Source organism: Papaver somniferum, unplaced genomic scaffold, assembly GCF_003573695.1.
Source record: "Papaver somniferum cultivar HN1 unplaced genomic scaffold, ASM357369v1 unplaced-scaffold_67, whole genome shotgun sequence".
NCBI lineage: Eukaryota > Viridiplantae > Streptophyta > Magnoliopsida > Ranunculales > Papaveraceae > Papaver > Papaver somniferum.
This window is the reverse complement of record NW_020649526.1, coordinates 12,518-39,590: the sequence shown is the minus strand read 5'-3', so window position 1 is coordinate 39,590 and position 27,073 is coordinate 12,518.

Genomic DNA, 27,073 nt, shown 5'->3' with positions numbered 1-27,073 from the left:
CAGGTTTTTAAAAAGGGAAAACATGAAGATATTTTGAGGGAGCAGCAGGTGGTACGTGCCAAGGAAAAATTTAAAGGTAGTTCGAATATTGCTGAGCACAATGCTAGGCTGCAACTGCATAAAGTTTTGAGTACTAATAGAGAGGTGCATTTATCTAAAGAGGAGCATGAAGTTCTTCTTACAATAACGAAATTTGATATTCAACAACAGTTTGTGAAAGATTTATCTTTTCGCAAGGAGTATTGCAAGGAAATACAAGACCAATTAAAAAGAATGCAAACTCCAAAGAAGAATAATAAGAACAAAGGAGGGGGTGGAAACTCTTAATGTTTTCCTTTGTTAGTTTTTCTTGTTATTTTTTTTGGGCTTTGTTGCTTATTTTTTGTTAGTTATTTTGTTGTTTTTCACCCCTTTGGTTTATGGGGGTGGGGAGTTTATCTTAATAAACCTTTTTGACCTAGCAAAAAAGAAAGTATTTGATTCAAGATAGATTAAATTTGTTAAGATTTGGATTAGTTCTACATGGTCTTTCATCCTTCTTCTAGTATGAAATTTGACTTCCTTCATATTTCTTGAATCAACGTACATAGAAATGAAATTTTTACTAGAGCTATTGCCTTAGAATATATTAATTGTAATTACAATACATTTTTCAAACTTTTTCTGTTAAAGATGAGTTTATCTAGTTTACAATTTAGTTTCAGAAATCAATTTCAGACTTATAACGAAGTGTGTAGCCTTTTTTAAGTTAACGTATATAAAATTCAACCTTTTTTTGAACTCTTTCTTTTTGTGTTGGCTTTGTCTTTCTATTTGATTCAAGATAGAAGAAATTTGTTAGGATTTGGATTAGTTCTACATGGTCTTTCATCCTTCTTCTAGTCTGAAATTTGACTTCATTCATATTTTCTTGAATCAACGTACATAGAAATGCAATTTTTACTAGAGGTATTGCCTTAGAACATAGTAATTGCAATTACAATACATTTTTCAAACTTTTTCTGTTAAAGATGAGTTTATCTAGTTTACAATTTAGTTTCAGAAATCAATTTCAGACTTATAACGAAGTGTGTATCCTTTTTTGAGTTAACGTATATAAAATTCAACATTTTTTTGAACTCTTTCTTTTTGTGTTGGCTCTGTCTTTTCTATTTGATTCAAGATAGATGAAAATTGTTAGGATTTGGATTAGTTCTTCTTGGGCTTTCATCCTTCTTCTATTGTGAAATTTGCCTTCCTTCATATTTTCTTTAATCAACGTACATAGAAATGCAATTTGTACTTGACGTAATGCTTTAGAACATATTTTTTGTGATTACAATACATTTGTCAAACTTTTTCTGTTAAAGATGAGTTTATATATTTACGATTTAGTCTCAGAAATCAATTTCCTTTTTTTTTGCTAGGTCAAAAAAGGTTTATTAAGCAAAAAAACGTAATTACAAGAATTACAAAATTGGAGCACAATTCTCCCTACCCCCATAAACCAAAGGGGACTAAATAACGATTAAGAAATAACAAAAGCAATAACCACAAAAAAGAAAAATAAAGAAGCTACATATATCTATAGCCAACTCCTTTCAATTTACTTATGCTGCTACCAACTCTATACGATTTGCTCTTTGAAAAAATTCCATCCATAATATCCGTATCAAAAGCATAATTACCCAAGACATCCTCATCTTCATCCTCATAAAACTCTCTGTCTTCATCCTCAGATGCAAAGTTACCAGGGACAAGCTTAATAGGAGACAACTTACTAGGAGATTTTTCCTTTGATAATTCTTCCTTAGACAAAATATTATTCTTATCAAAAACAGTATCAACCAACCCCGCTTGAATGTCACGGGTTGGAGATTCCTCAATAGACTTGCTGGGAGAAGATTCCAAACTTGAATCAGATTGTAAAGAACGCTTTGCTATAATAATAGCAGCCTGTTTGGCAACTTTCCTAGCTTTTTTCCTTTCTAAAATGTCAGCATCAACCTCACCCCAACTTTTAGAGCCCATACTAACATCTGAGTCACTAGATTCCACTTGTTCCTCCTCCTCAATAATAACCTTATCAAGGCCTAACTCAGATGCTAGAACACCAAATTTGTTTTTAACCGCAACTTCAGTTTGCATCAACTCATCCACAAAAGGAGTATAATCATTCTCAAAAGGAGTAAAAGAGAAAGTACCTTTGTTAGGGGGTTTCTTTCCTTTCACTTCAGTCCATTCTTCTTTAGAAAAACTCTGTGCAGCCATGTCTTCATGATTTTTTCGTAAAGCTCTATCTTTCTTAGCTGCAATACTATTTTTACAATGAATAAATCTCATCTGAGCCTCACGCAACTCAACAGAATATTGAGCAAGCTCCTTTTCTAACTGATTTGCTTCATCAATAACGTCATTAGGGGTGTTTTTTAACACGGACCCAGACTCAAGAGCTTCAGCATGGCCTGCATGGATAGAAGTTGTACGTACATTATCTTCAGTTTCACGAGACCCAACAGTTTCAATAGGATTTGGTTTGCTCACGGATTGTATTCCAGATTCAGCCAGGGAGTTTGATTTGTTCACAACTCTTGTCTGGGTTTCCAACTCAGACACAGACTCTTTAGAGTTTTGGTCGGACTGAAATTGAGTATTTGTTGCCCCTTGCGTAACTATTGCATGGTCTGCATGAGCAGATTGTGAACGTACACCAATCATATTATCCTGCATATTACCCTTATTCAAAGACTTCTCCCCCTCCGCATTAGCTAATTTTGGTTGCCAAACTTGGATTGCAGGTTTATGAACAATCTGTTTTTCCTTACCAGCAGTCTTCATGCTGTTCTTCCTTTTGCATTCACCATCAACATGCCCAATAATATTGCAAGATAAACAGAATTTAGGTGAATTTGGTATATCAACATATTGCCAAATTTTTTTACCTCCAGCAGTGATAGAGATGCGCTCAGGAATATGCTTTGCAAAGTCTATATCTACCAAAACAGCCGCGAAGTGACCATATTCCAGATTTAGGTTTCTTTGATCCACCACAATGGGTGTTCCAAGGATTTTCCCAATAGAGAGTAATGATCTCTCAGTCCATATCTCAATAGGGAGACCAAGAAAACGTACCCAAACAGCTGCATGGGACGTTCTTTGTTTATCAGGATTAAAACCGGGGTACCAATCAATCAACCTCAGAATTTGTTGATTGATAAACAACTTTTCAGCACGTATCTTCTCCTTGTCCAAATCTGAAGATAACATAATAACAAAGAATCCTTTGCTCATAGGTATAAACTTACAGCTATTCTTAAGTTTCCATTGATTTTCAAGGATTTTTTGAACCTCAACAAACTTTAAACCTGTAGCATCCAGCCTAGCTATGAAGATATATTGAAATGGCTTGCACCCTTCCTGATAATAATCATTAGGAATGACAAGAGCTGGCTCACCTTCAACAAGAATAGGGTTTGGTAACAAGGAAATATCAACTGAAGTTGGGTTTAGGGTTTTACGTTCCCTAACTTTTCAGCAAAAGAAACTGTTCTAGCATGCTTCTGATTTGAGCTACTAGGAATATTAACTGAAGAATGAATCATCATGAATCAACGTATTGATTATGATAATCCAAAAATGTAAAACTTGAAACTCAGAAATCAATTTCCGACTTATAACGAAGTGCGTAGATTTTTTGAGTTAACGTATATAAAATTTAAAATTTTTATGAACTCTTTCTTTTTGTGTTGGCTTTGTCTTACTATTTGATTCAAGATAGATAAATTTGTTAGGATTTGGATTAGTTCTGCATGGTCTTTCATCCCCTTTGGATTAGACGAAAACGATTTTAATTTCCTAGTTCTCTTCTCTATGCTAATTTTTAATGTTTAGGAGCTTATTTTATGAGTTTTTAGAGTTTTTTTTTCTCCCCTTTGGTTTATGGGGGTGGGGAGGTCTAGATACTCCCATTTTGTACTTCTTGTAATTACGTTTTTTTGCTTTAATAAACCATTTTGACCTAGCAAAAAAAAAGGTCTTTCATCCTTCTTCTATTGTGAAATTTTTCTGTTAAAGATGAGTTTATCAAGTTTAAAATTTAGTCTCAGAAATCAATTTCCGACTTATAACGAAATGTGTCAACTTTTTTGAGTTAACGTATATAAAATTCAACATTTTTATGAACTCTTTCTTTTTGTGTTGGCTTTGTCTTTCTATTTGATTCAAGATAGATGAAATTTGTTAGGATTTGGATTAGTTCTGCATGGTCTTTCATCCTTCTTCTATTGTGAAATTTGACTTCCCTTCATATTTTCTTGAATCAACGTACATAGAAATGCAATTTTTACTAGACGTATTGCCTACGAACATATTAATTGTAATTATAATACATTTTCAAACTTTTTTTGTTAAAGATGAGTTTATCTAGTTTACAATTTAGTCTCAGAAATCAATTTTCGACTTATAACGAAATGTGTAGACTTTTTTGAGTTAACATATATAAAATTAAACATTTTTATGAACTCTTTCTTTTTAAGTTGGCTTTGTCTTTCTATTTGATTCAAGATAGATGAAATTTGTTAGGATTTGGATTAGTTCTGCATGGTCTTTCATCCTTCTTCTATTGTGAAATTTGACTTGCTTCATATTTTCTTGAATCAACGTACATAGAAATGCAATTTTTACTAGACGTAATGCCTTAGAACATATTATTTGTGATTACAATACATTTTCAAACTTTTTATGTTAAAGACGGGTTTATCTAGTTTACGATTTAGTCTCAGAAATCAATTTCCGACTTGTAGACTTTTTTTGAGTTAACGTATATAAAATTCAAAACTTTATGAACTCTTTCATTTGTGTTGGCTTTGTCTTTATATTTTATTAAAAATAGATGAAATTTGTTAGGATTCAGAATAGTTATGCATGGTCTTTCATCCTTCTTCTATTGTGAAATTTGACTTCCTTCATATTTTCCTGAATCAACGTACATAGAAATGCAATTTTTACTAGACGTAATGCCTTAGATCATATTATTTGTGACTACAATACATTTTCAAACTTTTTCTGTTGAAGATGAGTTTATCTAGTTTACAATTTAGTTTCAGAAATCAATTTCAGATATATAACGAAGTGTGTGGACTTTTTTGAGTTAACGTACATAAAATTCAACATTTTTATGAACTCTTTCTTTTTGTGTTGGCTTTGTCTTTCTATTTGATTCAAGATAGATTAAATTTGTTAAGATTTGGATTAGTTCTACATGGTCTTTCATCCTTCTTCTAGTATGAAATTTGACTTCCTTCATATTTCTTGAATCAACGTACATTGAAATGCAATTTTTACAAGAGCTATTCCCTTAGAATAAATTAATTGTAATTACAATACATTTTTCAAACTTTTTCTGTTAAAGATGTGTTTATCTAGTTTACAATTTTGTCTCAGAAATCAACTTCCGACTTATAACGAAGTGTGTAGACTTTTTTAAGTTAACTTAAAAAAAATTCAACATTTTTATGAACTCTTTATTTTTGTATTGGATTTGTCTTTCAATTTGATTTAAATAGATGAAATTTGTTAGAATTTAGATTAGTTCTGGATGGTTTTTCATCCTTCTTCTAGTCTGAAATTTGACTTCCTTCATATTTTATTGAATCAACGTACATAGAAATGCAATTTTTACAAGAGGTATTGCCTTAGAACATAGTAATTGCAATTACAATATGTTCTTCAAACTTTTTCTGTTAAAGATGAGTTTATCTAGTTCACAATTTAGTTTCAGAAATCAATTTCAGACTTATAACGAAGTGTGTATCCTTTTTTGAGTTAACGTGTATAAAATTCAACATTTATTTGAACTCTTTCTTTTTGTGTTGGCTCTGTCTTTTCTATTTGATTCAAGATAGAAGAAATTTGTTAGGATTTGGATTAGTTCTTCTTGGTCTTTCATCCTTCTTCCATTGTGAAATTTGCCTTCCTTCATATTTTCTTGAATCAACGTACATAGATATGCAATTTGTACTTGACGTAATGCTTTAGAACATATTATTTGTGATTACAATACATTTTTCAAACTTTTTCTGTTAAAGATGAGTTTATCTAGTTTACGATTTAGTCTCAGAATCAATTTCCGACTTATAACGAAGTGTGTAGATTTTTTGAGTTAACGTATATAAAATTTAAAATCTTTATGAACTCTTTCTTTTTGTGTTGGCTTTGTCTTACTATTTGATTCAAGATAGATGAAATTTGTAGGATTTGGATTACTTCTGCATGGTCTTTCATCCTTCTTCTATTATGAAATTTTACTTCCTTCATATTTTCTTGAATCAATGTACATAGAATGCAATTTTTACTAGACGTAATGCCTTAGAACATATTATTTGTGACTACAATACATTTTTCAAACTTTTTATGTTAAAGATGAGTTTATCTATTTTACGATTTAGTCTCAGAAATCAATTTCCGAGTTATAACGAAGTGTGTAGACTTTTTTTAGTTAGCGTGTATAAAATTCAACATTTTTATGAACTCTTTCTTTTTGTGTTGGCTTTGTCTTTCTATTTGATTCAAGATAGAAGAAATTTGTTAGGATTTGGATTAGTTCTACATGGTCTTTCATCCTTCTTCTAGTCTGAAATTTGACTTCCTGCATATTTTTTGAATCAACGTACATAGAAATGCAATTTTTACTAGAGGTATGCCTTAGAACATAGTAATTGGAATTACAATACATTTTTCAAACTTTTTATGTTAAAGATGAGTTTATCTAGTTTACAATTTAGTCTCAAAAATCAATTTCCGACTTATAACGAAGTGTGTAGACTTTTTGGAGTTAATGTATGTAAAATTCAAAATTTTTATGAACCTTATCTTTTTGTGTTGGCTTTGTCTTTCTATTTGATTTAAGATAGATGAAATTTGTTAGGATTGGATAGTTACGCATGGTCTTTCATCCTTCTTCTATGTGAAATTTGACTTCCTTCATATTTTCTTGAATCAACGTACATAGAAATGCAATTTTTACTAGACGTAATGCCTTAGAACATATTATTTGTGACTACAATACATTTTCAAACTTTTCTGTTAAATGAGTTTATCTAGTTTACAATTTAGTTTAAAAATCAATTTCAGACATTAACGAAGTGTGTAGACTTTTTTGAGGTAACGTACTAAAATTCAACATTTTATGAACTCTTTCTTTTTGTTGGCTTTGTCTTTCTATTTGATTCAAGATAGATTAAATTTGTTAGGATTTGGATTAGTTCTACATGGTCTTTCATCCTTCTTCTATGTGAAATTTGCCTTCCTTCATATTTTTTGAATCAACGTACATAGAAATGCAATTTTACTTGACGTAATGCTTTAGAACATATTATTTGTGATTACAATACATTTTTCAAACTTTGTTAAAGATGAGTTTATCTAGTTTACGATTTAGTCTCAAAATCAATTTCCGAGTTATAACGAAGTGTGTAGACTTTTTTTAGTTAACGTATATAAAATTCAAAATTTTATGAACTCTTTCGTTTGTGTTGGCTTTGTCTTTCTATTCGATTCAAGATAGATGAAATTTGTTAGGATTTGGATTATTTATGCATGGTCTTTCATCCATCTTCTATTGTGAAATTTGGCTTGCTTCATATTTTCTTGAATCAACGTATATAGAAATGCAATTTTTACTAGACGTTGCCTTAGAACATATTATTTGTGACTACAATACATTTTTCAAACTTTTCCTGTTAAAGATGAGTTTATCTAGTTTACAATTTGTTTCAGAAATCAATTTCAGACTTATAACGAAGTGTGTAGACTTTTTGAGTTAAGGTATATAAAATTCAACATTTTTATGAACTCTTTCTTTTTGTATTGGCTTTGTTTTCTATTTGATTCAAGGTAGATGAAATTTGTTTGGATTTGGATTAGTTCTTCTTGGTCTTTCATCCTTCTTCTATTGTGAAATTTTCCTTCATATTTTTGAATCAACGTACATAGAAATGAAATTTTTACTAGACGTAATGCTTTAGAACATATTATTTGTGATTACAATACATTTTTCAAACTTTTTCTGTTAAAGATGAGTTTCTAGTTTGCGATTTAGTCTCAGAAATCAATTTCCGACTTATAACGAAGTGTGTAGAATTTTTTTAGTTAACGTATATAAAATTCAAAATTTTATGAACTCTTTTTTTTGTATTGGCTTTGTCTTTCTATTTCAGTCGAGATAGATGAAATTTGTTAGGATTTGGATTAGTTCTGCATGGTCATTCATCCTTCTTCTATTGTGAAATTTGACTTCCTTCATATTTTCTTAAATCAACGTACATAGAAAGGAATTTTTACTTGACGTAATGCCTGAACATATTATTTGTGATTACAATACATTTTCAAACTTTTTATTTAGTTTACGATTTAGTCTCAGAAATCAATTTCCGACTTGTTGACTTTTTTGAGTTAACGTATATAAAATTCAAAATTTTATGAACTCTTTCATTTGTGTTGGCTTTGTCTTTCTATTTGATTTAAGATAGATGAAATTTTTAGGATTTGGAATAGTTATGCATGGTCTTTCATCCTTCTTCTATTGTGAAATTTGACTTCCTTCATATTTTCTTGAATCAACGTACATAGAAATGCAATTTTTACTAGACGTAATGCCTTAGAACATATTATTTGTGACTACAATACATTTTCAAACTTTTTCTTTAAAGAGTTTATCTAGTTTACAATTTAGTTTAAAAAATCAATTTTAGACATTTAACGAAGTGTGTAGACTTTTTTGAGGTAACGTACATAAAATTCAACATTTTTATGAACTCTTTCTTTTTGTGTTGGCTTTGTCTTTCTATTTGATTCAAGATAGATTAAATTTGTTAGGATTTGGATTAGTTCTACATGGTCTTTCATCCTTCTTCTAGTGTGAAATTTGACTTCCTTCATATTTCTTGAATCAACGTACATAGAAATGGAATTTTTAGTTGACGTAATGCTTTAGAACATATTATTTGTGATTACAATACATTTGTCAAACTTTTCTGTTAAAGATGAGTTTATCTAGTTTACGATTTAGTCTCAGAAATCAATTTCCGAGTTATAACGAAGTGTGTAGACTTTTTTTAGTTAACATATATAAATTCAAAATTTTATGAACTCTTTCGTTTGTGTTGGCTTTGTCTTTCTATTCGATTCAAGATAGATGAAATTTGTTAAGATTTGGATTAGTTTGCATGGTCTTTCATCCATCTTCTATTGTGAAATTTGGCTTCCTTCATATTTTCTTGAATCAACGTACATAGAAATGCAATTTTTACTAGACGTAATGCCTTAGAACATATTATTTGTGACTACAATACATTTTCAAACTTTTCTGTTAAAGATGAGTTTATCTAGTTTACATTTAGTCAGAAATCAATTTCAGACTTATAACGAATGTGTAGACTTTTTTGAGTTAACGTATAAAATTCAAATTTTTATGAACTCTTTCTTTTTGTATTGGCTTTGTCTTTCTATTTGATTCAAGATAGATGAAATTTGTTTGGATTTGGATTAGTTCTTCTGGTCTTTCATCCTTCTTCTATTGTGAAATTTTCCTTCCTTCATATTTTTGAATCAACGTACATAGAAATGCAATTTTTACTAGACGTAATGCTTTAGAACATATTATTTGTGATTACAATACATTTTCAAACTTTTTCTGTTAAGATGAGTTTATCTAGTTTGCGATTTAGTCTCAGAAATCAATTTCACTTATAACGAAGTGTGTAGAATTTTTTAGTTAACGTATATAAAATTCAAAATTTTATGAACTCTTTTTTTGTTTGGCTTTGTCTTTCTATTTCAGTCAAGATAGATGAAATTTGTTAGGATTTGGATTAGTTCTGCATGGTCTTCATCCTTCTTCTATTGTGAAATTTGACTTCCTTCATATTTTCTTGAATCAACGTACATAGAAAGCAATTTTTACTTGACGTAATGCCTTAGAACATATTATTTGTGATTACAATACATTTTCAAACTTTTTATGTTAGTTTTACGATTTAGTCTCAGAAATCAATTTCCGACTTGTTGACTTTTTTGAGTTAACGTATATAAAATTCAAAATTTTATGAACTCTTTCATTTGTGTTGGCTTTGTCTTTCTATTTGATTAAGATAGATGAAATTTTTTAGGATTTGGAATAGTTATGCATGGTCTTTCATCCTTCTTCTATTGTGAAATTTGACTTCCTTCATATTTTCTTGAATCAACGTACATAGAAATGCAATTTTTACTAGACGTAATGCCTTAGAACATATTATTTGTGACTACAATACATTTTCAAACTTTTTCTATTAAATATGAGTTTATCTAGTTTACAATTTAGTTTAAAAATCAATTTAGACATTTAACGAAGTGTGTAGACTTTTTTGAGGTAACGTACATAAAATTCAACATTTTTATGAACTCTTTCTTTTTGTGTTGGCTTTGTCTTTCTATTTGATTCAAGATAGATTAAATTTGTTAGGATTTGGATTAGTTCTACATGGTCTTTCATCCTTCTTCTAGTGTAAAATTTGACTTCCTTCATATTCTTGAATCAACGTACATAGAAATGGAATTTTTATTGACGTAATGCTTAGAACATATTATTGTGATTACAATACATTTGTCAAACTTTTTCTGTTAAAGATGAGTTTATCTAGTTTACGATTTAGTCTCAGAAATCAATTTCCGAGTTATAACGAAGTGTGTAGACTTTTTTAGTTAACATATATAAAATTCAAAATTTTATGAACTCTTTCGTTTGTGTTGGCTTTGTCTTTCTATTCGATTCAAGATAGATGAAATTTGTTAGGATTTGGATTAGTTTGCATGGTCTTTCATCCATCTTCTATTGTGAAATTTGGCTTCCTTCATATTTTCTTGAATCAACGTACATAGAAATGCAATTTTTACTAACGTAATGCCTTAGAACATATATTTGTGACTACAATACATTTTCAAACTTTTTCTGTTAAAGATGAGTTTATCTAGTTTACGATTTAGTCTCAGAAATCAATTTCCGACTTATAACGAACTGTGTAGACTTTTTTAGTTAACGTATATAAAATTCAAATTTTTATGAACTCTTTCTTTTTGTGGCTTGTCTTCTATTTGATTCAAGTAGATGAAATTTGTTGGATTTGGATTAGTTCTTCATGGTCTTTCATCCTTCTTCTATTGTGAAATTTCCTTCCTTCATATTTTTGAATCAACGTACATAGAAATGAATTTTTACTAGACGTAATGCTTTAGAACATATTATTTGTGATTACAATACATTTTTCAAACTTTTTTGTTAAAGATGAGTTTATCTAGTTTACGATTTAGTCTCAGAAATCAATTTCAACTTATAACGAAGTGTGTAGAATTTTTTAGTTAACGTATATAAAATTCAAATTTTTATGAACTCTTTTTTTGTATTGGCTTTGTCTTTCTATTTGTCGAGATATATGAAATTGTTAGGATTTGGATTAGTTCTGCATGGTCTTTCATCCTTCTTCTATTGTGAAATTTGACTTCCTTCATATTTTCTTAATCAACGTACATAGAAATGCAATTTTACTTGACGTAATGCTTAGAACATATTATTTGTGATTACAATACATTTTCAAACTTTTTATTTAGTTTACGATTTAGTCTCAGAAATCAATTCCGACTTGTTGACTTTTTGAGTTAACGTATATAAAATTCAAAATTTTATGAACTCTTTCTTTTGTGTTGGCTTTGTCTTTCTATTTGATTTAAGATAGATGAAATTTGTTAGGATTTGGATAGTTATGCATGGTCTTTCATCCTTCTTCTATTGTGAAATTTGACTTCCTTCATATTTTCTTGAATCAACGTACATAGAAATGCAATTTTTACTAGACGTAATGCCTTAGAACATATTATTTGTGACTACAATACATTTTCAAACTTTTTGTTAAAGATGAGTTTATCTAGTTTACGATTTAGTTTAAAAATCAATTTAGACATTTAACGAAGTGTGTAGACTTTTTTGAGTAACGTACATAAAATTCAACATTTTTATGAACTCTTTCTTTTGTGTTGGCTTTGTCTTTATATTTGATTCAAGATGATTAAATTTGTTAGGATTTGGATTAGTTCTACATGGTCTTTCATCCTTCTTCTAGTGTGAAATTTGACTTCCTTCATATTTCTTGAATCAACGTACATAGAAATGAATTTTTAGTTGATAATGCTTTAGAAATTTATTTGTGATTACAATACATTTGTCAAACTTTTTCTGTTAAAGATGAGTTTATCTATTTTACGATTTAGTCTCAGAAATCAATTTCCGAGTTATAACGAAGTGTGTAGACTTTTTTAGTTAACATATAAAATTCAAAATTTTATGAACTCTTTCGTTTGTGTTGGCTTTGTCTTTCTATTCGATTCAAGATAGATGAAATTTTTAGATTTGGATAGTTCTGCATGGTCTTTAATCCTCTTATATTGTGAAATTTGGCTTCCTTCATATTTTCTTGAATCAACGTACATAGAAATGCAATTTTTATAGACGTAATGCCTTAGAACATATTATTTGTGACTACAATACATTTTCAAACTTTTTCTATTAAATATGAGTTTATCTAGTTTACAATTAGTTTAAAAAATCAATTTTAGACATTTAACGAAGTGTGTAGACTTTTTTGAGGTAACGTACATAAAATTCAACATTTTTATGAACTCTTTCTTTTTGTGTTGGCTTTGTCTTTCTATTTGATTCAAGATAGATTAAATTTGTTAGGATTTGGATTAGTTCTACATGGTCTTTCATCCTTCTTCTAGTGTAAAAATTGACTTCCTTCATATTTCTTGAATCAACGTACATAGAAATGGAATTTTTAATTGACGTAATGCTTTAGAAACATATTATTTGTGATTACAATACATTTGTCAAACTTTTTCTGTTAAAGATGAGTTTTATCTAGTTTACGATTTAGTCTCAGAAATCAATTTCCGAGTTATAACGAAGTGTGTAGACTTTTTTTTAGTTAACATATATAAAATTCAAAATTTTATGAACTCTTTCGTTTGTGTTGGCTTTGTCTTTCTATTCGATTCAAGATAGATGAAATTTGTTAAGATTTGGATTAGTTTTGCATGGTCTTTCATCCATCTTCTATTATGAAATTTGGCTTCCTTCATATTTCTTGAATCAACGTACATAGAAATGCAATTTTACTAGACGTAATGCCTTAGAACATATTATTTGTGACTACAATACATTTTCAAACTTTTTCTGTTAAAGATGAGTTTATCTAGTTTACGATTTAGTCTCAGAAATCAATTTCCGACTTATAACGAACTGTGTAGACTTTTTTAGTTAACGTATATAAAATTCAAAATTTTATGAACTCTTTCTTTTTGTATTGGCTTTGTCTTTCTATTTGATTCAAGTAGATGAAATTTGTTTGGATTTGGATTAGTTCTTCTTGGTCTTTCATCCTTCTTCATTGTGAAATTTTCCTTCCTTCATATTTTATTGAATCAACGTACATAGAAATGAAATTTTACTAGACGTAATGCTTTAGAACATATTATTTGTGATTACAATACATTTTTCAAACTTTTTATGTTATAGATGAGTTTATCTAGTTTGCGATTTAGTCTCAGAAATCAATTTACAACTTATAACGAAGTGTGTAGAATTTTTTTAGTTAACGTATATAAAATTCAAATTTTTATGAACTCTTTTTTTTGTATTGGCTTTGTCTTTCTATTTCAGTCGAGATATGAAATTTGTTAGGATTTGGATTAGTTCTGCATGGTCATTCATCCTTCTTCTATTGTGAAATTTGACTTCCTTCATATTTCTTAAATCAACGTACGTAGAAAGGAAATTTTTACTTGACGTAATGCCTTAGAACATATTATTTGTGATTACAATACATTTTCAAATTTTTATTTAGTTTACGATTTAGTCTCAGAAATCAATTTCCGACTTGTTGACTTTTTTGAGTTAACGTATAAAAATTCAAAATTTTATGAACTCTTTCATTTGTGTTGGCTTTGTCTTTCTATTTGATTTAAGATAGATGAAATTTTTAGGATATGGAATAGTTATGCATGGTCTTTCATCCTTCTTCTATTGTGAAATTTGACTTCCTTCATATTTTCTTGAATCAACGTACATAGAAATGCAATTTTTACTAGACGTAATGCCTTAGAACATATTATTTGTGACTACAATACATTTCATTTTCAACTTTTTTTAAAGATGAGTTTATCTATTTTACGATTTAGTTTAAAAATCAATTTTAGACATTTAACGAAGTGTGTAGACTTTTTTTTGAGGTAACGTACATAAAATCAACATTTTTATGAACTCTTTCTTTTTGTGTTGGCTTTGTCTTTATATTTGATTCAAGATTGATTAAATTTGTTAGGATTTGGATTAGTTCTACATGGTCTTTCATCCTTCTTCTAGTGTGAAATTTGACTTCCTTCATATTTCTTGAATCAACGTACATAGAAATGGAATTTTTTAGTTGACTTAATGCTTTAGAACATATTATTTGTGATTACAATACATTTGTCAAACTTTTTCTGTTAAAGATGATTATATCTATTTTACGATTTAGTCTCAGAACAATTTCCGAGTTATAACGAAGTGTGTAGACTTTTTTAGTTAACATATATAAAATTCAAAATTTTATGAACTCTTTCGTTTGTGTTGGCTTTGTCTTTCTATTCGATTCAAGATAGATGAAATTTGTTAAGATTTGGATTAGTTCTGCATGGTCTTTCATCCATCTTATATTGTGAAATTTGGCTTCATTCATATTTCTTGAATCAACGTACATAGAAATGCAATTTTTACTAGACGTAATGCCTTAGAACATATTATTTGTGACTACAATACATTTCAAACTTTTCTGTTAAATATGAGTTTATCTAGTTTACATTTAGTTTAAAAAATCAATTTCAGACATTTAACGAAGTGTGTAGACTTTTTTGAGGTAACGTACTTAAAATTCAACAATTATGAACTCTTTCTTTTTATGTTGGCTTTGTCTTTCTATTTGATTCAAGATAGATTAAATTTGTTAGGATTTGATTAGTTCTACATGGTCTTTCATTCTTCTTCTAGTGTGAAATTTGACTTCCTTCATATTTTTTGAATCAACGTACATAGAAATGGAATTTTTTACTTGACGTATGCTTTAGAAAATATTATTTGTGATTACAATACATTGTCAAACTTTAATGTTAGAGAGTTTATCTAGTTTACGATTTAGTCTCAGAAATCAATTTCCGACTTATAACGAAGTGTGTAGATTTTTTTGAGTTAACGTATATAAATTAAATCTTTATGAACTCTTTTCTTTTTGTTGGCTTTGTCTTACTATTTGATTCAAGATAGAGAAATTTGTTAGGATTGGATTACTTCTGCATGGTCTTTCATCCTTCTTCTATTGTGAAATTTTACTTCCTTCATATTTTCTTGAATCAATGTACATAGAAATGCAATTTTACTAGACGTAATGCCTTAGAACTTCCTTCATATTTTCTTCAATCAATGTATATAGAAATGCAATTTTTACTAGACGTAATGCCTTAGAACATATTATTTGTGACTACAATACATTTCAACTTTTTTTGTTAAATATGAGTTTATCTAGTTTACAATTTAGTTTAAAAAATCAATTTCAGACATATAACGAAGTGTGTAGACTTTTTTGATGTAACGTACATAAAATTCAACATTTTTATGAATTCTTTCTTTTTGTGTGGCTTTGTCTTTCTATTTGATTCAAGATAGATTAAATTTGTTAGGATTTGGATTAGTTCTACATGGTCTTTCATCCTCTTCTAGTGTGAAATTTGACTCATCATATTTCTTGAATCAACGTACATAGAAATGAATTTTTACTTGACGTAATGCTTTAGAGATATTATTTGTGATTACAAACACATTGTCAAACTTTTTCTGTTAAAGATGAGTTTATCTAGTTTACGATTTAGTCTCAGAAATCAACTTCCGAGTTATAACGAAGTGTGTAGACGTTTTTTAGTTAACGTATATAAAATTCAAATTTTATGAACTCTTTCATTTGTGTTGGCTTTGTCTTTCTGTTCGATTCAAATAGATGAAATTTGTGAGATTTGGATTGTTATGCATGGTCTTTCATCCATCTTTATTGTGAAATTTGGCTTCCTTCATATTTTGTTGAATCAACGTACATAGAAATGCAATTTTACTAGACGTTATGCCTTAGAACATTTTATTTGTGACTACAATACATTTTTCAAACTTTTCCTGTTAAAGATGAGTTATCTAGTTTACAATTTAGTTTCAGAAATCAATTCAGACTTATAACGAGTGTGTAGACTTTTTTTGAGTTAAGGTATATAAAATTCAACATTTTTATGAACTCTTTCTTTTTGTATTGGCTTTGTGTTTCTATTTGATTCAAGGTAGATGAAATTTGTTTGGATTTGGATTAGTTCTTCTTGGTCTTTCATCCTTCTTCTATTGTGAAATTTTCCTTCCTTCATATTTATTGAATCAACGTACATAGAAATGCAAATTTTACTAGACATAATGCTTTAGAACATATTATTTGTGATTACAATACATTTTTCAAACTTTTCTGTAAATATGAGTTTATCTAGTTTGCGATTTTTCTCAGAAATCAATTTCCGACTTATACGAAGTGTGTAGAATTTTTTTAGTTAACGTATATAAATCCAAAAATTTTATGAACTCTTTCTTTTAGTATTGGCTTTGTCTTTCTATTTCAGTCAAGATAGATGAAATTTGTTAGGATTTGGATTAGTTCTGCATGGTCATTATTCATCCTTCTTCTATTTTGAAATTTGACTTCCTTCATATTTTCTTGAATCAACGTACATAGAAAGGCAATTTTTTACTTGACGTGATGCCTTATAACATATTATTTGTGATTACAATACATTTTCAAACTTTTATGTTAAGATGGGTTTATCTAGTTTACGATTTAGTCTCAGAAATCATTTCCGACTTGTTTGACTTTTTTGAGTTAACGTATATAAAATTCAAATTTTATGAACTCTTTCATTTGTGTTGTCTTTGTCCTTTCTATTCGATTCAGATAGATGAAAGTTGTGAGATTTGGATTAGTTATGCATGGTCTTTCATCCATATTCTATTGTGAAATGCATTTTTTACTAACGTTATGCCTTAGAACATTTATTTGTGACTACAATACATTTTCAAACTTTCCTGTTAAAGATGAGTTTATCTAGTTTACATTTAGTTTCAGAATCAATTTCAGACTTATAACGAAGTGTGTAGACTTTTTGAGTTAACCGGATATAAAATTCAAACATTTTTATGAACTCTTTCTTTTTGTATTGGCTTTGTCTTTTATGTTTCAAGGTAGATGGAAATTGTTTGGATTTTTATTAACTCTTCTTCTTGTCTTTCATCCTTCTCTATTGTGAATTTTCATTCCTTCATATTTTATTGAATCAACGTACATAGAAATGCAATTTTTACTAGACGTAATGCTTTAGAACATATTTTTTGATTACAATAGATTTGTTCAAACTTTTCTGTTAAAGATGAGTTTATCTAGTTTTGCGATTTAGTCTCATAAATCAATTTCCGAATGATAACGATGTGTGTAGAATTTTTTTAGTTACTTATATAAAATTCAAATTTTTATGAACTCTTTCTTTTTTGTATTGGCTTTGTCTTTCTATTTCAGTCAAGATAGATGAAATTTGTTAAGATTTGGATTAGTTCTGCATGGTCATTCATCCTTCTTCTATTATGTGAAATTTTGACTTCCTTCATATTTTCTTGATCAACGTACATAAAAGGCAATTTTTACTTGACGTAATGGCCTTAGAACATAGTATTTGTGATTACAATACATTTTCAAACTTTTTATGTTAAAGATGGGGTTTATCTAGTTTACGATTTAGTCTAAGAAATCAATTTCCGACTTGTTGATTTTTTGAGTTAACGTATAAAAATTCAAAATTTATGAACTCTTTCATTTGTGTTGGCTTTGTCTTTCTATTTGATTTAAGATAGATGAAATTTGTTAGGATTTGGAATAGTTATGCATGGTCTTTCATCCTTCTTCTATTGTGAAATTTGACTTCCTTCATATTTTCTTCAATCAATGTACATAGAAATGCAATTTTTACTAGACGTAATGCCTTAGAACATATTATTTGTGACTACAATACATTTTCAAACTTTTTCTGTTAAATATGAGTTTATCTAGTTTACAATTTAGTTAAAAAATCAATTTCAGACATATAACGAAGTGTGTAGACTTTTTTGATGTAACGTACATAAAATTCAACATTTTTATGAATTCTTTCTTTTTGTGTTGGCTTTGTCTTTCTATTTGATTCAAGATAGATTAAATTTGTTAGGATTTGGATTAGTTCTACATGGTCTTTCATCCTTCTTCTAGTGTGAAATTTGACTGCCTTCATATTTCTTGAATCAACGTACATAGAAATGGAATTTTTACTTGACGTAATGCTTTAGAACATATTATTTGTGATTACAACACATTTGTCAAACTTTTTCTGTTAAAGATGAGTTTATCTAGTTTACGATTTAGTCTCAGAAATCAACTTCCGAGTTATAACGAAGTGTGTAGACGTTTTTTAGTTAACGTATATAAAATTCAAAATTTTATGAACTCTTTCATTTGTGTTGGCTTTGTCTTTCTGTTCGATTCAAGATAGATGAAATTTGTGAGGATTTGGATTAGTTATGCATGGTCTTTCATCCATCTTTTATTGTGAAATTTGGCTTCCTTCATATTTTGTTGAATCAACGTACATAGAAATGCAATTTTTACTAGACGTTATGCCTTAGAACATTTATTTGTGACTACAATACATTTTTCAAACTTTTCCTGTTAAAGATGAGTTTATCTAGTTTACAATTTAGTTTCAGAAATCAATTTCAGACTTATAACGAAGTGTGTAGACTTTTTTGAGTTAAGGTATATAAAATTCAACATTTTTATGAACTCTTTCTTTTTGTATTGGCTTTGTGTTTCTATTTGATTCAAGGTAGATGAAATTTGTTTGGATTTGGATTAGTTCTTCTTGGTCTTTCATCCTTCTTCTATTGTGAAATTTTCCTTCCTTCATATTTTATTGAATCAACGTACATAGAAATGCAAATTTTACTAGACGTAATGCTTTAGAACATATTATTTGTGATTACAATACATTTTTCAAACTTTTTCTGTTAAATATGAGTTTATCTAGTTTGCGATTTTGTCTCAGAAATCAATTTCCGACTTATAACGAAGTGTGTAGAATTTTTTTAGTTAACGTATATAAAATTCAAAATTTTTATGAACTCTTTCTTTTAGTATTGGCTTTGTCTTTCTATTTCAGTCAAGATAGATGAAATTTGTTAGGATTTGGATTAGTTCTGCATGGTCATTCATCCTTCTTCTATTTTGAAATTTGACTTCCTTCATATTTTCTTGAATCAACGTACATAGAAAGGCAATTTTTACTTGACGTAATGCCTTATAACATATTATTTGTGATTACAATACATTTTCAAACTTTTTATGTTAAAGATGGGTTTATCTAGTTTACGATTTAGTCTCAGAAATCAATTTCCGACTTGTTGACTTTTTTGAGTTAACGTATATAAAATTCAAAATTTTATGAACTCTTTCATTTGTGTTGGCTTTGTCTTTCTATTTGATTTAAGATAGATGAAATTTGTTAGGATTTGGAATAGTTATGCATGGTCTTTCATCCTTCTTCTATTGTGAAATTTGACTTCCTTCATATTTTCTTGAATCAACGTACATAGAAATGCAATTTTTACTTGACGTAATGCCTTAGAACATATTATTTGTGATTACAATACATTTTCAAACTTTTTATGTTAAAGATGGGTTTATCTAGTTTACGATTTAGTCTCAGAAATCAATTTCCGACTTGTTGACTTTTTTGAGTTAACGTATATAAAATTCAAAATTTTATGAACTCTTTCATTTGTGTTGGCTTTGTCTTTCTATTCGATTCAAGATAGATGAAATTTGTGAGGATTTGGATTAGTTATGCATGGTCTTTCATCCATATTCTATTGTGAAATGCAATTTTTACAAGACGTTATGCCTTAGAACATATTATTTGTGACTACAATACATTTTTCAAACTTTTCCTGTTAAAGATGAGTTTATCTAGTTTACAATTTAGTTTCAGAAATCAATTTCAGACTTATAACGAAGTGTGTAGACTTTTTTGAGTTAACGTATATAAATTCAACATTTTTATGAACTCTTTTTTTTGTATTGGCTTTGTCTTTATTTGTTTCAAGGTAGATGAAATTTGTTTGGATTTGTATTACTTCTTCTTGGTCTTTCATCCTTCTTCTATTGTGAAATTTTCCTCCTTCATATTTTATTGAATCAACGTACATAGAAATGCAATTTTTACTAGACGTAATGCTTTAGAACATATTATTTGTGATTACAATAGATTTTCAAACTTTTTCTGTTAAAGATGAGTTTATCTAGTTTTGCGATTTAGTCTCATAATCAATTTCCGAATTATAACGATGTGTGTAGAATTTTTTAGTTAACTTATATAAAATTCAAAATTTTTATGAACTCTTTCTTTTTGTATTGGCTTTGTCTTTCTACTTCAGTCAAGATAGATGAAATTTGTTAAGATTTGGATTAGTTCTGCATGGTCATTCATCCTTCTTCTATTGTGAAATTTGACTTCCTTCATATTTTCTTGAATCAACGTACATAGAAAGGCAATTTTTACTTGACGTAATGCCTTAGAACATATTATTTGTGATTACAATACATTTTCAAACTTTTTATGTTAAAGATGGGTTTATCTAGTTTACGATTTAGTCTAGAAATCAATTTCCGACTTGTTGACTTTTTTGAGTTAACGTATATAAAATTCAAAATTTTATGAACTCTTTCATTTGTGTTGGCTTTGTCTTTCTATTTGATTTAAGATAGATGAAATTTGTTAGGATTTGGAATAGTTATGCATGGTCTTTCATTTCTTCTCTATTGTGAAATTTGACTTCCTTCATATTTTCTTCAATCAATGTACATAGAAATGCAATTTTTACTAGACGTAATGCCTTAGAACATATTATTTGTGACTACAATACATTTTCAAACTTTTTCTGTTAAATATGAGTTTATCTAGTTTACAATTTAGTTAAAAATCAATTTCAGACTATAACGAAGTGTGTAGACTTTTTTGATGTAACGTACATAAAATTCAACATTTTTATGAATCTTTCTTTTTGTGTTGGCTTTGTCTTTCTATTTGATTCAAGATAGATTAAATTTGTTAGGATTTGGATTAGTTCTACATGGTCTTTCATCCTTCTTCTAGTGTGAAATTTGACTGCCTTCATATTTCTTGAATCAACGTACATAGAAATGGAATTTTTACTTGACGTAATGCTTTAGAACATATTATTTGTGATTACAACACATTTGTCAAACTTTTTCTGTTAAAGATGAGTTTATCTAGTTTACGATTTAGTCTCAGAAATCAATTCCGAGTTATAACGAAGTGTGTAGACTTTTTTAGTTAACGTATATAAAATTCAAAATTTTATGAACTCTTTCATTTGTGTTGGCTTTGTCTTTCTGTTCGATTCAAGATAGATGAAATTTGTGAGGATTTGGATTAGTTATGCATGGTCTTTCATCCATCTTTATTGTGAAATTTGGCTTCCTTCATATTTTTGAATCAACGTACATAGAAATGCAATTTTTACTAGACGTTATGCCTTAGAACATTTATTTGTGACTACAATACATTTTTCAAACTTTTTGTTAAAGATGAGTTTATCTAGTTTACAATTTAGTTTCAGAAATCAATTTCAGACTTATAACGAAGTGTGTAGACTTTTTTGAGTTAAGGTATATAAAATTCAACATTTTTATGAACTCTTTCTTTTTGTATTGGCTTTGTTTCTATTTGATTCAAGGTAGATGAAATTTGTTTGGATTTGGATTAGTTCTTCTTGGTCTTTCATCCTTCTTCTATTGTGAAATTTTCCTTCCTTCATATTTTATTGAATCAACGTACATAGAAATGCAATTTTACTAGACGTAATGCTTTAGAACATATTATTTGTGATTACAATACATTTTTCAAACTTTTTCTGTTAAATGAGTTTATCTAGTTTGCGATTTTGTCTCAGAAATCAATTTCCGACTTATAACGAAGTGTGTAGAATTTTTTTAGTTAACGTATATAAAATTCAAAATTTTTATGAACTCTTTCTTTTAGTATTGGCTTTGTCTTTCTATTTCAGTCAAGATAGATGAAATTTGTTAGGATTTGGATTAGTTCTGCATGGTCATTCATCCTTCTTCTATTTTGAAATTTGACTTCCTTCATATTTTCTTGAATCAACGTACATAGAAAGGCAATTTTTACTTGACGTAATGCCTTATAACATATTATTTGTGATTACAATACATTTTCAAACTTTTTATGTTAAAGATGGGTTTATCTAGTTTACGATTTAGTCTCAGAAATCAATTTCCGACTTGTTGACTTTTTTGAGTTAACGTATATAAAATTCAAAATTTTATGAACTCTTTCATTTGTGTTGGCTTTGTCTTTCTATTTGATTTAAGATAGATGAAATTTGTTAGGATTTGGAATAGTTATGCATGGTCTTTCATCCTTCTTCTATTGTGAAATTTGACTTCCTTCATATTTTCTTGAATCAACGTACATAGAAATGCAATTTTTACTTGACGTAATGCCTTAGAACATATTATTTGTGATTACAATACATTTTCAAACTTTTTATGTTAAAGATGGGTTTATCTAGTTTACGATTTAGTCTCAGAAATCAATTTCCGACTTGTTGACTTTTTTGAGTTAACGTATATAAAATTCAAAATTTTGAACTCTTTCATTGTGTTGGCTTTGTCTTTCTATTCGATTCAAGATAGATGAAATTTGTGAGGATTTGGATTAGTTATGCATGGTCTTTCATCCATATTCTATTGTGAAATGCAATTTTTACAAGACGTTATGCCTTAGAACATATTATTTGTGACTACAATACATTTTTCAAACTTTTCCTGTTAAAGATGAGTTTATCTAGTTTACAATTTAGTTTCAGAAATCAATTTCAGACTTTAACGAAGTGTGTAGACTTTTTTGAGTTAACGTATATAAAATTCAACATTTTTATGAACTCTTTCTTTTTGTATTGGCTTTGTCTTTCTATTTGATTCAAGGTAGATGAAATTTGTTTGGATTTGTATTATTCTTCTTGGTCTTTCATCCTTCTTCTATTGTGAAATTTTCCTTCCTTCATATTTTATTGAATCAACGTACATAGAAATGCAATTTTTACTAGACGTAATGCTTTAGAACATATTATTTGTGATTACAATAGATTTTTCAAACTTTTTCTGTTAAAGATGAGTTTATCTAGTTTTGCGATTTAGTCTCATAAATCAATTTCCGAATTATAACGATGTGTGTAGAATTTTTTAGTTAACTATATAAAATTCAAAATTTTATGAACTCTTTCTTTTTGTATTGGCTTTGTCTTTCTATTCATCAAGATAGATGAAATTTGTTAAGATTTGGATTAGTTCTGCATGGTCATTCATCCTTCTTCTATTGTGAAATTTGATTCCTTCATATTTTCTTGAATCAACGTACATAGAAAGGCAATTTTTACTTGACGTAATGCCTTAGAACATATTATTTGTGATTACAATACATTTTCAAACTTTTTATGTTAAAGATGGTTTATCTAGTTTACGATTTAGTCTAAGAAATCAATTTCCGACTTGTTGACTTTTTTGAGTTAACGTATATAAAATTCAAAATTTTATGAACTCTTTCATTTGTGTTGGCTTTGTCTTTCTATTTGATTTAAGATAGATGAAATTTGTTAGGATTTGGAATAGTTATGCATGGTCTTTCATCCTTCTTCTATTGTAAATTTGACTTCCTTCATATTTTCTTCAATCAATGTACATAGAAATGCAATTTTTACTAGACGTAATGCCTTAGAACATATTATTTGTGACTACAATACATTTTCAAACTTTTTCTGTTAAATATGAGTTTATCTAGTTTACAATTTAGTTAAAAAATCAATTTCAGACATATAACGAAGTGTGTAGACTTTTTTGATGTAACGTACATAAAATTCAACATTTTTATGAATTCTTTTTCTTTTTGTGTTGGCTTGTCTTTCTATTTGATTCAAGATAGATTAAATTTGTTAGGATTTGGATTAGTTCTACATGGTCTTTCATCCTTCTTCTAGTGTGAAATTTGACTGCCTTCATATTTCTTGAATCAACGTACATAGAAATGGAATTTTTACTTGACGTAATGCTTTAGAACATTTATTTGTGATTACAAACATTTGTCAAACTTTTTCTGTTAAAGATGAGTTTATCTAGTTTACGATTTAGTCTCAGAAATCAACTTCCGAGTTATAACGAAGTGTGTAGACTTTTTTAGTTAACGTATATAAAATTCAAAATTTTATGAACTCTTTCATTTGTGTTGGCTTTGTCTTTCTGTTCGATTCAAGATAGATGAAATTTGTGAGGATTTGGATTAGTTATGCATGGTCTTTCATCCATCTTTATTGTGAAATTTGGCTTCCTTCATATTTTGTTGAATCAACGTACATAGAAATGCAATTTTTACTAGACGTTATGCCTTAGAACATTTATTTGTGACTACAATACATTTTTCAAACTTTTCCTGTTAAAGATGAGTTTATCTAGTTTACAATTTAGTTTCAGAAATCAATTTCAGACTTATAACGAAGTGTGTAGACTTTTTTGAGTTAAGGTATATAAAATTCAACATTTTTATGAACTCTTTCTTTTGTATTGGCTTTGTGTTTCTATTTGATTCAAGGTAGATGAAATTTGTTTGGATTTGGATTAGTTCTTCTTGGTCTTTCATCCTTCTTCTATTGTGAAATTTTCCTTCCTTCATATTTTATTGAATCAACGTACATAGAAATGCAAATTTTACTAGACGTAATGCTTTAGAACATATTATTTGTGATTACAATACATTTTTCAAACTTTTTCTGTTAAATATGAGTTTATCTAGTTTGCGATTTTGTCTCAGAAATCAATTTCCGACTTATAACGAAGTGTGTAGAATTTTTTTAGTTAACGTATATAAAATTCAAAATTTTTATGAACTCTTTCTTTTGTATTGGCTTTGTCTTTCTATTTCAGTCAAGATAGATGAAATTTGTTAGGATTTGGATTAGTTCTGCATGGTCATTCATCCTTCTTCTATTTTGAAATTTGACTTCCTTCATATTTTCTTGAATCAACGTACATAGAAAGGCAATTTTTACTTGACGTAATGCCTTATAACATATTATTTGTGATTACAATACATTTTCAAACTTTTTATGTTAAAGATGGGTTTATCTAGTTTACGATTTAGTCTCAGAAATCAATTTCCGACTTGTTGACTTTTTTGAGTTAACGTATATAAAATTCAAAATTTTATGAACTCTTTCATTTGTGTTGGCTTTGTCTTTCTATTTGATTTAAGATAGATGAAATTTGTTAGGATTTGGAATAGTTATGCATGGTCTTTCATCCTTCTTCTATTGTGAAATTTGACTTCCTTATTTTCTTGAATCAACGTACATAGAAATGCAATTTTTACTTGACGTAATGCCTTAGAACATATTATTTGTGATTACAATACATTTTCAAACTTTTTATGTTAAAGATGGGTTTATCTAGTTTACGATTTAGTCTCAGAAATCAATTTCCGACTTGTTGACTTTTTTGAGTTAACGTATATAAAATTCAAAATTTTATGAACTCTTTCATTTTGTTGGCTTTGTCTTTCTATTCGATTCAAGATAGATGAAATTTGTGAGGATTTGGATTAGTTATGCATGGTCTTTCATCCATATTCTATTGTGAAATGCAATTTTTACAAGACGTTATGCCTTAGAACATATTATTTGTGACTACAATACATTTTTCAAACTTTTCCTGTTAAAGATGAGTTTATCTAGTTTACAATTTAGTTTCAGAAATCAATTTCAGACTTATAACGAAGTGTGTAGACTTTTTTGAGTTAACGTATATAAAATTCAACATTTTTATGAACTCTTTCTTTTTGTATTGGCTTTGTCTTTCTATTTGTTCAAGGTAGATGAAATTTGTTTGGATTTGTATTACTTCTTCTTGGTCTTTCATCCTTCTTCTATTGTGAAATTTTCCTTCCTTCATATTTTATTGAATCAACGTACATAAATGCAATTTTTACTAGACGTAATGCTTTAGAACATATTATTTGTGATTACAATAGATTTTTCAAACTTTTTCTGTTAAAGATGAGTTTATCTAGTTTTGCGATTTAGTCTCATAAATCAATTTCCGAATTATAACGATGTGTGTAGAATTTTTTTAGTTAACTTATATAAAATTCAAAATTTTTATGAACTCTTTCTTTTTGTATTGGCTTTGTCTTTCTATTTCAGTCAAGATAGATGAAATTTGTTAAGATTTGGATTAGTTCTGCATGGTCATTCATCCTTCTTCTATTGTGAAATTTGACTTCCTTCATATTTTCTTGAATCAACGTACATAGAAAGGCAATTTTTACTTGACGTAATGCCTTAGAACATATATTTGTGATTACAATACATTTTCAAACTTTTTATGTTAAAGATGGGTTTATCTAGTTTACGATTTAGTCTAAGAAATCAATTTCCGACTTGTTGACTTTTTTGAGTTAACGTATATAAAATTCAAAATTTTATGAACTCTTTCATTTGTGTTGGCTTTGTCTTTCTATTTGATTTAAGATAGATGAAATTTGTTAGGATTTGGAATAGTTATGCATGGTCTTTCATCCTTCTTCTATTGTGAAATTTGACTTCCTTCATATTTTCTTCAATCAATGTACATAGAAATGCAATTTTTACTAGACGTAATGCCTTAGAACATATTATTTGTGACTACAATACATTTTCAAACTTTTTCTGTTAAATATGAGTTTATCTAGTTTACAATTTAGTTTAAAAAATCAATTTCAGACATATAACGAAGTGTGT